Source organism: Molothrus aeneus, chromosome 3, assembly GCF_037042795.1.
Source record: "Molothrus aeneus isolate 106 chromosome 3, BPBGC_Maene_1.0, whole genome shotgun sequence".
Lineage (NCBI taxonomy): Eukaryota > Metazoa > Chordata > Aves > Passeriformes > Icteridae > Molothrus > Molothrus aeneus.
This window is the reverse complement of record NC_089648.1, coordinates 68,808,226-68,821,898: the sequence shown is the minus strand read 5'-3', so window position 1 is coordinate 68,821,898 and position 13,673 is coordinate 68,808,226. Positions and strand designations below refer to the sequence as shown.

Below are 13,673 nucleotides of genomic sequence, written 5' to 3'. Positions count from 1 at the left end.
CAGAAAGTCTTGTTATTGTAATTGTTATAATTTTGTGTCCCACAATAACATTTCAGGTTAAAAAGCCAGGCCCAGGTGTAGCCCAGGTGAGAAGGAGAACTCTCAGGGAGGCACAGGCTGTGGCTCAGCAAGACACCCATCCTCACCTTCCTCCTTACCACCACCAACAGTTAAACTGCCTTTCTCTGGCTATTTAACTGGTTTTACTGGAGAGATCAGGTTGAATAACAAAATTGGGAAGCACCTTGGAATAGTGGTTTAGGCTCACAGGAGACTGCTGAAATGCAAGTCGAAGTTACTGTTCTGATTCAGACAAAATCGGAGGTTTAAAGAAGGGTTGTTGCATCACAGTGGTTGCCTGTTTCAGGAAAGGAGAGTAGAAACTGTCTGGATTTGGTTTACCTTGTATTTCAGATTTTCACTTTTTGGGGCTTTTTTTTTTTTGTTTGGTACAGTTTGGTTTTTTGGTTTGGATTTGGTTTTTTTTTGGGGGGTGTTGTGGTTGGGGTTTTTTGGGGGGGGCTGGGGGGGGTTGGTTGCTTTTTTGTTGTTTTTTTTTTTAAATACCTTGCAAAATTTCAACTTTATCCCAGCTTAGAATGGGAGAATTTGTTGAAAATTTGGCTGGTTTTTTTTTTCAGAGGAAAATCATATCTTCTGCCACATCTGCACACCAATGGGGCAAAGCACACTGCTTACAAGGCTGGCAAACACACTGGTGCTGTACTAACTGGGGGAGACTGGGCTGCCTTGCTGTTGTGGAGTATACCCAATTACAATCAGGACTGGCCCTGGCAGGCTCTGTGGTCTGCCATAGGAGTCACTTCCAGTGTAGAGATTGGAAGTCCAAAACCATGATGGCATTTTCCTCTTTGCATGATCCATGTACATACCTCAGAATGCCCCAAAATATAAACCAGACACCCCCCTGTCAGTAGTAGCCTGGAGAAAATGGTGCAACAATTCATAGAATTGGGGGTGTCTTTACCAATTCTTCTGCCTAAGCATAGAAGGCAAACCCCAGGGCTCTTCCCCAATGCATTCCCTAAAGTCACAATGTTTGCTCAGATTGCAACTCATGTTTCAGTAGAAGGGAAAGCCTGAGTTCCACAGGTGACCCAAAGCTGAGGAGGATCCTTAGCTTACAAAGTCAGAGCAGAAGGAAATCACTCTCTTTGAAATCCAGCATTAGTGCTTAAGGACTCAGCTTGTTTTCCCATTTGAGCTAAAAGCCCTCCCTGACTTTTGCAATGTGGCATCCCTTCCATTAGCTCATGGAAAGATAAATCATAGAGTATTCAAAGGGGAAGGTTTTAATGAAGAAGCTTGAACTGCTTTAAGAATTGTAAAAAAAAATAAAATTAAAAATTACAGAACTATTACAAGTAACAGATGATTCCCGAGTGTTTCCAGGGCTGAGCTTGCTCCCATGCTGACTTTAGCTGCACTCTTGTGGTTTATCTTCAGAGCAGTTTCCCTGAGAAAATAATTGTAGTGCCTTTACTCTAGGGCCATGCATGTCCCAGATGAACCAGGCCTGTTTTAGCACATCAGCATTCATTGTCTGGGTGAATTAAGTGCTGTGCTAAATTATGGAAACTCTGCCATGCCAATCCACATCAACGGTTGTTTCAGCCTTCCCCACCCAGTCTCTAATTTTTCCTGAACAATAAGATGTGAATCTGGAGACAGAAATGTTCAATGCGGCATAGAATGACAGGGAAGCAACCATGGAAAAAACTGTGTGTGCATCTGGATGTGTGTATGAGTCCAAAGCCATGTCAATGACATGGCCCCTCTGAGGGAGCAGGACAGGACTGGGGAGGACGCTGTGGAAAAGCAGCTCTTTCTGGTGGCCATCAGGAGCATGCCACCAAGCTTGGCTCCTGGGCAGTGCTGGGAGCAGATACACAGGGATCAGTGCTTGGGTGTGGGGGAGCAGAAGGACATCTCCCCACAGCTGAGCCATCCAGCTCCTCAGCATGGAGGGGCAGGGAAGGGAGGAACACTTCCAGCAATTGGCTCCACCAAGCAGGACCAAGCTTCCCACCACAGGACAAAGGGCTGTAGCTCTGCAACAGCACGTGGAAATAGCTGGGTAACTGCAGAGGGGGAGCAAAGAGTGGGGAGGCTTTGCCTGAGTTGCCAAATTGACCTGCCATGCTCTAATTTTGTGCTGTTGTGAGCAAGGATGTGTCGGGCATCAGCCAAAGAGGAAACTCTGTGTGGGTGAGTGCAGCCTGTGTCAGAGTTGCCTGTTGCTCAGGTTTTGACTAACAGCCCTGCAGGGCACCAGTGCAGCTCTCACCTGTTGCACGGCAGCACTGCCTCACTGTCTGAGCCCACAAAGATGAACCTCCAAGCCACCTGCTTTAGCTGGGTCATCATCCAGTTGAGTTATTCTCCTTCCCTTTATGTTAACAATAGGGCAGAAATGAGCCTTCTTACTTGTTCTCTTTCCCTCATCTTTTCCATGCTGCTTCCTGGGTTTGAACTACAGCCTGTCTCTAACTTCTAGGTGGTCTTCCAACCCAGGATCAGCCCAGCCCTACTTGACTTTGGAAAGCAAGCAAAACCCAGTATGCTTACCTCAGCACAGCTCACATAATTTCAGCTCCATGGCTTTACCCTAATGAAAATTCTTTTGTGGTTGATGCAATTTTTCTATCTGATCAGCAATATTTGATGTGTGTTGAAGGCAGGTTCAGCTAGGGTGAAGAGCATATGTCGCTCTCCTAAAAAGTAATTTGGGTTTTTTTCTGGGGGGTGATATAAATAGCTGACTTTATTGTGCTGGTCATGCACGCTAGTGCTGGCAAGAGGTGTGTAGCATTGAGCTCCCAAGCAGTGATGACTGGTGTGTTCTCATTTCTTTACAGAACTTTGCCTGCGATGCCTGATACGGATTTTTATTTTGTAACTTGATTGCTACAAAGATGCATTTATCAAACGCGATTACTGCCATATGAGCCAGTCAACAGGGAAGGTCCTTCTTGCCCTTCTGCACACCCTGTTACTCTGAGTCCATCTGCAACAGGGGAAAATAGACAGAACTTACACATCTCTGCTCCAGGCAGAAAGCATCAAGAGCTACTGAACTTCTTTATGCCTTCTCTGTGAAATCCCTTATTGGTTTGTGTTGTACCATGTACTATGAGACTGGTTAGTGAGGGATGGAAATTCATTTCTGTTCATGTATGGAAAGAGAGAGCAGCGTGAAGCTTCAGACATTACAGGTTTAATTTTCTGTGCTTCCCTTTTTACACCAAGACTTCAAGCCAAAAAATGTGACAGAAAGCAGTTGTGTACTTCACCTTAGTAGGTGGATAGATCCCAATTCTCAGTCTAGTTCTTGTTCACAGCTCTCTGTACGCACAAAGAAGCTCATCTCACTGGGCACATTGCCTGAAAGCACAAAAGTTACTCCTTAACCTAGATATCCTGGTCTCCATGCCATGGAAGTTTATGCTGGTCAACATATTCCATGTACCTTCCAGTCTCTGCTGTAAGGAGGATGGAGGTTTGGCAAGGGGATACAGGCATGTTGTTGGGAGGGATTGCAGAGGAGCCAGTGTGAAGGGGAGATTGTGGAGCAGACTGAGAAGGGAAGTGTGCCCCAGCACCAAAACTAAGGCTCCTAAGTACTGCAGAGTTTCAGTCCAAATCTGTAGGGGACAGCAGATCCCATCCATTGAGATAAAGTCCAAAGCTCATTGTGTAGGGAGACAGAGGGGACAATCCCTGCTAGGTAGCTTACATGGCCAGCTGACAAGGGAAGTCAATGGTGTCTCCCAGTATCCCCTAGACAATAAGACTCAGGAGCTTATACCTGCCAGGGTGTTGTTGATAATTAACTCTAATTATATCAGCTTCCAGCTTTGTATCACAGGAATTCCTCCATCTTCCTTTCCAGGAGCCTTGGAGGCTGCGTGTCCCAATGGCCCTTGAGTCAGGAGGGGCCGGTGAGGCCGGAGCAGTGGGCTTGTGCCTCGGCCTGGCTACCTGCCCAGCGTGAGGCTGTGTGGGACCTGAGCTCAGGCAGTGCCCAGCCTGCCTGCAATGAGCCAGCTGCTCTCCCTGACCCCCTCTGCTTGTCTGCTTTGCAGGAGCGCTCACTGACAGGGTACCTTGCATGGAGAAAGGGAGCAGAGCAAACCACGTCACTGCACCGAATGACACCAGCTGGTCCGCTCACCACCCCTCTGGCTGAAAGTCCAGCAAAGAAAGAGCTTCCTGTCATGAAGCCCCCGAGGAAGTCTCGGTCCCACGGGTGCCTTTGACCCAGAAGACAGCACATCATAGATCCACACAGTGTGCTCAGCATTCCTGCGACCACCCCTCTTCTCCTCTCGGAACGCTTTTCCCTCTTCGTTTCTTGCTGGGGGGGATTTTTCACCCGGGTTTCAAAAACCACATGGACCAACATAGGTACTTTGCCCTCACTGACTTCGAAGTTCAGATATTTGAGACTGGACAATGATATGGATTTTTTTTTAAATTTTTTTTTCCTTTGAAAAACTGCTGTGGTTTTGCTGCTACACTAAGAATCGTGATTTGCATTGTATGGTTTTGGACCTATTCAAGTTTTGATGGGGGAAAGGGGTAATACTGGAGTAGCAACGCTTCAGAGTCATCTCTGTCCTACCCATGATGCACTTTTAAATGAAGAGTTAGAATATTTTATTGGCTAATATACTTTCCTTGTTATTTTTACAAAGGCCACCTTTATCCTTTCTAATGCCATATTTTCAGTGTTACACTTTTATGGCTTTTAATTTTTGATTTGACAGATGTAAGAAGCAGCATGAATAGTTTATACTGTGGTTTTTCAGAGACTGAATGCCAAGAGAACTCAGTAAATGTTTATTCTTCTCAGCTTTCTCTTTAAATTCCCCTAAATAGCGCCCCATTTGGGAACAGAGCAAGAGTGTTGAACTAAAGACCAAAATTCCCTCAAGGTGTAAAATAATCTGAGGGGAATATTTGCTGGGCGTCACGAAAGACTTGGATGAAATTTCAACCCTGATGGTTTTCAGTGATCCAGGAAGGCAGTGAGACAATCTCTCCATATGCATAGCCCTTTCATGATAATTAGAATGGTATGGACAAACCAATGAAAACAAGGGTAAAGTGAGAAAGATCCCCCATGATTCTGTTTCACTGTTTGCTTTCTCCTGTCATGGTTAAGAGAAATGTGCAATTTGATCCTCAATCAGTGGGTGGAGGATAACAGGGTAGAATTTACTTGTGTGCACTTGTACAGTTGTAGCCAAGAGTCCAAAAGTACACTAGAGCATGTTATACTGGCACTGAATTGGTAAGAGAGTTGTGGAGTATCCCATTCTGACAAATAAAAAAGAAAAAAAAAAGAAAAGAAAAAAAAATACAAAAACATGTAAAAACCCCACAAAAAATCAAAAAGAAAAAAAAACTTAAAAAAAATTTCAGATCACCTTGTGATTCAGTGTAACTGTTTACTAACTCGAATAAAGCAATTGTTCACTCTTGAGTGTTCAGAGTACACCTTTTCTATAAGGCTGCTGCGGGGAAGAGAGGAGGGAGCAGAGTCTCTGTGTCAGTGGTGTTGGGAGCAGGGCAGCAGAGTGAGTTGAACCAGAGCCTTGTAGTGATGGTGCACTATGAGCACTATGTATATACTGTATTTCTATATTTTCCTTTGTACAGATTCACTTAAGTCAAGCTACTGTTTTACAGGTGCTCCTTATTTATTAGAGCTGTGAAAGCTTGGAAATCACACCGGGCGAGTAAGCTCGCTTTTTAAAAAAACAAACAAACAAACGAAAAAAAAAACCAACAAAAATGAAAGGAGTGGGTGGGGGGGGAATCCAAGATCTCCTGAGTCTAGGGAGAGAGCTCAAAGACATTTTGATGAAACATCTTCAAGACAGCAAGAATCTGAAGCACCCTCAGCGTGCTCTGCTTTCCTTTCGGTCTTGCAATGCTTTTCTCTCTCCCTGACTGGTGTCAGATTTATTAAAACAAAATAAAACTCCAAGAAAAAATGCACTTAAATGTGCTGTTGTTTTATTTTTCTTTTTTTTCCTCCCCTCTTAGTGCATGCAGTTATTCATTCCTATACCTGCCTGGTCACAGACAAGAAGACCCCTGAGTATGAAGCCACAGAAAAATATGTATAAGTTGTTCTTGAAAGCTGTATCTATGACCCTTCCATCTTCATGCCTCCCTTGACACTTCTCACTTTCTGCAGTGTTTAAGGCATGGGGAGAAAAAACCCTGCACTTAGCACAGTACAGAGTGAGGTCCTGATCTTGGAGAAGATCCCTGGATAGATGCAGTGGCTGCAGTTTCATTGATTTCGGAAGGATCTGTGCAAGCACACTTTTCTCATGCTGCCTCTGGGGCAATGTACAGGGAGTATTCTGCCTGCCTTTTGTGAGGATGGGGTTTTTCTGTGCATGAGCTCCCCCTGAAATCAGAGGTTCTTCAAAGGACCAAACTCCTCCCAAGTGCCCCCAGACCTCTGCCACAGCTGTCTCACACAACAGCATTTGCTTCCCAGCACAGCCAGCACTGCTGATGGAGGGCTTGGAAATGTCCGGTGAGCTCTGGAACTATTTGACTGATTTCATTAACCAGCCATGGAAGGCAAACAACAACAGCCTAAGCATGCCTGCTTGGAAGGGCATGTAGAGTAAAGCTTGTCTCCCTAGTAAACAGCTTGCTGCATCTCTATTTATTCATCTGAACTTGGCTGTAAAACGAAGGCCGTGTGTATTGATTTTGCTTTTGTCAGTGGTCCAGAATTGTTAGCACACATTTTCACTCTTCTGAAAAACAACAGACTCTTTAGAGAAATCTTTCTCTCTGGTGAACTGGTTTTCTTTTCCAGAAATGGAATCAGCTTGTCAAAAATCATCAGGACAGCAGAGGTAGAGAAAGTGATCTAGGCTAGAGCTGGCTTCACATGTTTCCAGTGATCACAAACTTGCCTTAGCTTTCCTGAGAATTTGCTCACCTTATACTTTCTTAACATCTCACCTCAAAATTCAGAATGTGAACAACTGCTTTGAACAGCTGAATCAGTTCATTGTTTGCTATTGAAAAAATATCTCCAGCTGCATATATGGGGAGAGATATCCAAGTATACATAAACCTTGAGGAAAATGCAGACCAAATGGTACAATACATTATTCAAGAGAAACCTGCTTTATTTCTGAGGCCAAATCCATCCCTTGTACGATGCCAACAAAATGAATGGAATTACACAAAGGATGTAGAGGTCCTTTGCAATTAACAGGAGCCCAGCAAACACTTGCAGATCGGTGCTCTCCTGCTGCTGACATTATTTATTGAGCACTAAGACCTCATAGCCAAGCCAAGCTCTTTCCTAGGGAACTTGCCATCAAGGAGCCAGACAAAGAAAATCTTGTGCACCAGGAGATACAGGGGAAGGTTCCTGCATGCAGCAGCCATGGGCCCAGCTCTTACATGCAGTTTGGGATGCAGAGACTGTCTCCATCAGCAGGACGAGGCGGCTTTGCCTCGGGTCTCCGAGCAGCTGGCCGTGCGTGCATCCCTTCACACTGCCGGGGCACAGGGGGAGTTTGCTGTGATCAAGCTGCATGGGCCCTTCTGCTAGCACTGAATTCTTGCTGTCAGCGAGAATTTTGCCCTTGTGATAAAAGGGGGTCTGTGTACTGCAAGCACTCTGCATTAATTTCCTCCCCTGTTGTCTTAGATGATTTTGAGAGCTTTATTTTTTTCAGAACTACTACACATGACAGTTTTTTGAGTGGCCCGATTCCGTGAATAAGGATGTCCCTCAAAATGAAAACAATTTGTGCTTTTTCTGTGCTAAATTATAGAAATAAATTTGCTTTGTTCAAATAAGTGCTGTGAGCCAAATCTGCAAGGATGCTTATCCAAGTGAGATATCCCATTCTGAGGTCCATATTTGGACACTCAAATCAACACTCAGCCAAACACATGCATGAGGCATTTCAATGCCATTTGGAGTGTCCATATATAGAACTGGATGCCCAAACTTCATTGCCTTTGTTTTAAAAATAGACCTGGAATATAAAGACATCATTTAATAATAACAACTATGACAAACATTCTGTATGAAAACTAAGAGCAAATTTGCTGATGCTGGTTCAGGTTGATTCCCCTGGAATTGCTCTGGATTTACAGAGGTGTAACTCGGAAAAAAAGCAGTCTCTTAAGTTGTTTTGCCTTCCACTCTCACTGGAAGTTGACTTGATATTTGGGTCTGTGAGTAAGGAAAGGTGGTACTCAGTATCCACACATGTGTGCAGCAGAGGGAGAGAGAATCCAGAATTGAGTTGAACCTGCTTCACACTGAACATAACAGCTGAAATGTTTTTAAATGGGGAAAACAGCTTTTCATAGGCTGGCTTACACACATTTTAGTTGTCATTTATGTAGTATTAAGCAGAGAAATGCATTGCTACCTTGAGCAATACTGGGACATTTTGCACAAAACATGGGAAGCACCAGCAAAACACAGAGAGCTGAGAAAAAGCACAGCAGAACAGCAGCTTCTGGCTGTTTGCTTCCAGGAATGGTTGGAGCACGGCTCCTCAGAGGTGCAATGGATGCTGACTGCAGGGCACTGCAGCCCCCCAAAGGGGCACAGGGTATCAGATACAGGGGCACCCCTCAGCCTGACATGTTGGCCAGTCAAGACCTGCTGGGACCTGAAGTTCTGTGACAATGTGAAGAACTGGCCCAGCCACTAGGAGGAAGAAGAAAATAATAAATTAGGCCACTGACACTCTCTTTTCTTCAAGTTGTTCCCTGGTCTCTAAAGCATCACCTATCTGCTGGAGCACGTGTGTCCCAGCCACTTCACCCACTGCCCTACTGAAATAAGTTTTCGAAGGATACTCCAGACACAGAGAGGCAGCCAAATGCCCAGGAGCTTTCCTTGCAAATGATGCAAACATCTAAAAGTTGTGTGTCCCTACATCAATTGTCCAGGCACATGACTGTCACCAGAGACGGAGCAGCATCACCTGCTCCCTCTTGGAGCTCTGTGACATCTGAGCAGCCCACGCTTGCTGCAGGTGGAATTGTGCCCCAGGTGGGAAGGAAAGTTTGTTAGGTTATTATCTGCTGATAAGATAGTTGAGGACAGAGATATGTTGTGATTCTCAGCTCTCAGCAGGCCTGCTTTTGAAGGAGCTTGCTGGACATATTTAGTAAAAGAAAAAGGCTTGCAGAAGAAGGGATGCTGCCTTCTTTTCCAGAAAAGTGTTGTACTCTGGGGGTTTGTTGAGGGACCAGGAGACTCAGCTTCACACCCTTTCCTCAGCTGAAGGAATCGAACCCACACAGGCACCTGCAAAACAAATTGTTGAGAGAGGCTGTTATCCCTTCCCATGTCCAAGCCAGAATCAATGTGGTACAATCTGTCCTGGCTGGTCTACTGGGGCACAGGTTATGCCAAAAAAGGCAGGCAGGAGAGGTTCTCTTCATTTTGCAGGGAAGACATGCAAAGATGACATCCACAGTCCTCCAGTTAGTGCTTGAGGCTCTCTCCTGGAACAAGGGCATCAGCTCCTCCTCCCAAAAGGGCTTTAGAGTTGCTGCATTTACAGTGGGCCATTACAGATCCCACTTCTGAAGCAAAGGAAGCCTCCCTCAAGCCAGCTCCAGGAGTTCACTTCAGCATGCTGCAGCCCCACTGTCCTCCAGGCTTCCTGGGCCCTCAGCACAGCAGGACAGGGAGGGCAGGCAGCCAAAGAGCTCCCTGGGGCAGCAGCACTGGCAGCATCACCCAGGCAGCTCTGGAGCAGGGCAGAGTGTGCCCGGCTGGCAGGGCTGCCCCGACACGTCTGCCTCACATATGCTGGGTGATGCTGGCCCTCATTACCTGCCCTCTCCTGAGCACCTCGGGACAGAGATGAGGTTTCTCATTCTTGCCAAAGGAGATTGACTTACTGCATCCCAGTTGCTGTCATGGTCTTTGGCATGAGAGGCCTTATGTGAAACGTAATGTTTGGACACACACGCACGCACACAGGACTTGGGAGCAGCCCGCTGTAGAACTCCCAGGTATCTCCCAAAACTCATGGCTGAGCAGGGCCCCGAGTGCTGAGCACAGCTGGATGCTGGGGAAAGCTCCCTGTTGCCTGCACACCCTCACTAGAGATCCAGCAGGATGATTTATGGTCAGAGTCAGGTAGAGGAGCTGACACAGACGGGTCAGAGAGGATGGGTGCCAGCCCACAGGCTTATTGTCGGTTGACATCCAGGGAATGAGGTGGGAAGAGGGGGGAGCATGAGTCGAATTGCTTAATAACGTGAATTATAAAATCATTTCCTGTGTTAGGGGTTAGGAAAGAGAGCGCAGGACCCGGAGATCTTCCAAACAGAAAACAGCTTTTGTTAAGGCTTTTGGCCTAAGGAGTTTGAGGAGGACTGGGGGGGCGGTGGGAAGGGAAAGTGCTGGCACATTTCTGGCTGGAAGCCTCAGACAACATATTTTTTATTCTAGTCTTTATTTTTCAAAATAAAATTATGGCAAAGAAGCAACAAAGAGGGGGGAAGAGGGTGAAATTAGGAGGAACTGTACCCAAGTATATCCCACTTCTTTCTGTCCCTGCCATTAAACACACAGGGTGTCCTTTATTATATACAGTAGCGGGATTAAGCCAGCAGCCCAAAGGCTAGGAATGCAACAAGATCCTTCTATACTTATTGATCCTTTTTGGTTTTTTTTAGGGAGATTGTTTTCATGAAAGTTTAATTCACCTTTTCTAGCTTTTGAGTCTAACTGCCACACATTTTATCCTGCTTCTTTGTGAAATGCTAAATCCATCGGTAGGTTTTAGTTTTCCTGGTGTAACTTTTCAGAAACTGTATATCTGCATAGCAACCCCACTGCAGGCAGCTTGTGTCATGGTATCACATGTCAGAAAGATGAAAAGAGCTCCAAATCTGAGCTGCTCTGCAAACTTATGTTCCCCATTCTCGGACATATATCTTCTGTACTTAATATAAGTGTCAGGAAGGCAGCTTCAAGGCCAGAGAGGTGCAAAGTTTTATCTTGGAGATGACCAAAAAAAAAAAACTACCTCAATTGAGCCTTATGTGGACAGTCAAGTGAGAAACAAAGATTGTCTTTTTCCTCCTCTCCCCATTCCCCCTGACCCCCACCTCCTGTGTCCCTGTTGTCTGCTTCCAACTGCAACCTGAGCCTGAATCCTGAGCCCAGTGTCCAGATTAGAGATTGTTGACTCAGATTTAGTGGTGAAACTTGAGCCAGGCCCTGTTGATGGCATAGCCTTGAAGGAGCAGGTTTACTTCAAGCCAAAAGAGAGATTACATGTCAGACGAGAGCCTGCCTTTTCTTTATCACAAACTTCCTGATCTCCCTCTGTCCTAATAGTGTGTGTGTGTCCCCCGCCTTGTGCCCATTTTCAATTCCTTCTATAGGGTGTCATAAATCAGGAAATTAGCAAGTGTGTAGCTGCCCTTTGCCACAGGCAGAGACAATGAGCTTGCTGTGTTTTTAATCAGTGGGTAGCACTTAACATAATCAATGGAGAGCTACGTGCAGAAAGAATGAAAAATTTGGTCTCGGTCTGACCACTTACAGGGTATTTCTCATCACCCAGGCAAGCTGCTTTTATGAGAATATGACATGCCCTGGAAGCTTGCTCTCCATTTTGCAGGAGAGTCATTAAAAGAAATCATTACATGTTTTTTTTTGTTCCTTGGCACACACGCTGCTTTTCCTTGGCTTCTGATTTCATCCATCTTTCAGGCGCTTCGTGCCTTTAGTAATTTATGTGCAAGATTTTTCCAAACCTCCAAATGTTTTTCCATTTGGCAAACTGTGGAAGCCTCCACAGAATGTAACTGTAGAGTTTTCTTGTACTTCAAAACATGAGCCCTGTTAGCACAAAGATGCATCTAATACTTGTAATCCTGTACATAAAAGCTATAAATTCATCTAAGACAATCAAAGACATCGTTCCTTCTTGTGAGCCTTTACCAGCCTTGTTGCAGTAACCCCTTACTTGATACATGGAAGGAGAATTTCTCTACGAGCATTGTTGTTTTCTTTAACTATAGTTTTTGGAACCTTTATGGCGCCATATGGAGAACTATTTTATTCTGCTGCTGGTAGCTTTCTCAGTACAGGCTATAAATTAGATAATTTTCCTTGTGTCTGATAGCCACACACTATCAGTCAGACACATTTGCTCTCACAGGAAAATCCAGGAGAATTCAAAAGAAAGAGATAATCTTCCCACCATATAGAATCTAGTGGAAATTTTTATTCCCTACTCTAATACTTACAGGAGTTTATTTAAAAAAAGTACCATGTATTTCACTGTCCATTAAGCTCACAGGTTTGTAGACTGCTTTTCACAGAAGTGTCCTCAAACTGCTCCTGTCCAGCCCCTGTCTTTTGACAGGGATGCATGCTGGTGCATACTCTGGCTGGGCTTTTTAAGAGCTCCTAAGGGGACCAAGAACTCCTATGCATTTTGGGGAGACTTAAGGAGGTCGCCCAGCAGGGCAAGCATGGCCTCAAGAAGCAGTTAGGCTGCCATGAGTTGCAATCTGGGCTGCTGTGGCTTTCTTCAGGAATGCAAACCCAAGGGGAGGTTCATTAAATGTTTTTGATAATGCAGTCCAGTGAGTGACATCCCCGAAATAGCAGGGTATGTAACCACGAGAAAAGAGATCCTTTTTCAGCCATCTATGCTCCTGGGAAATTATCAGACACTGAGGAGCAGGAACAGTATCCTCACTTTTATGTTTATTTTCTAAATCCCTAAGTAGTTTACAAGGTTACACTATAAAATACTTTCATTTGCTGGAAGTCCCAATTGGACCCGGTTCCTGAAAAAAGAGTCTGTTTTGCCAGTAGATATTGGTCCGGTGCAGGCCTAATGTATTATTTACACAGAGTTGTGCTCCATCCTTGCCTTTTCAGCATGTACTGCCCTGCTTGACCTGGAAATAAATTCTCAGTGAGACTATAGAATAACTGGTGGAATAAGTAGCTTCAACAGTCCTTCACCCAAAATCCTGCATCTAAACTGAATTTACATGGGAAGAACTTTATATGTTTCACTTAAGAAAGGACATCTCTGTGGTCTGACAGTGCAAATCCCCCAGAGTCAGTCTGGATCTACCCTGGCACAGGAGAGAGGTGACTCAGACCAGCAGCAGGGACTTCTTTTTTAAAGAAATTAGGCTGAACACTGAGAGCTTTGACAGTCCATTCCTCTCTTAGTGTCCATCTGTGTCAATCCAAGGAAAGTGGAGGGAAGGGTCAGTGAAATTCTTCCAGGCAGCACTGCTGGGATGGATAGCAGAGCTGGTCTCTTATACGTCATTCCTCAGACTGCCAAGCTATGATGACATTTCTCTGAGACACACATGACATCCACATTAATGGCTGAAGATGTCATTGCAACCTGAGCTACTATAGTGAATTTATCGCTGTTATGTCACTTTCAAATAAACTATTCCCTTACTAAATGAAATTGAGAGTACTTTATCAGTGTGGGTGTGAGGCACATTTTCTTCTCATAATTTCCTTCCTCTGAAGTGACTCTAGACTTTTGCTTACCTTACTGGGCTGATAAACTAGCATGCTCTATTTTCAACATGCATTAAAAAATACTATCTAGGTGGTAAGGGAG

The 13,673-nt window shown here is 44.9% G+C and overlaps 1 protein-coding gene across 2 annotated transcripts in view; it reads left to right on the top strand.

Moving 5' to 3' along the window:
- The window catches only part of SOBP (sine oculis binding protein homolog), a 112,227-nt gene extending 108,008 nt beyond the window's left edge, over positions 1-4,219 (top strand). For both annotated transcript variants that reach the window (XM_066547139.1, XM_066547138.1), the window contains one exon: positions 4,107-4,219. The gene's annotated coding sequence lies outside the window, so the exon portion shown is untranslated. The remainder of the gene's footprint in view (positions 1-4,106) is intronic.
- Positions 4,220-13,673: the final 9,454 nt, after the last annotated feature.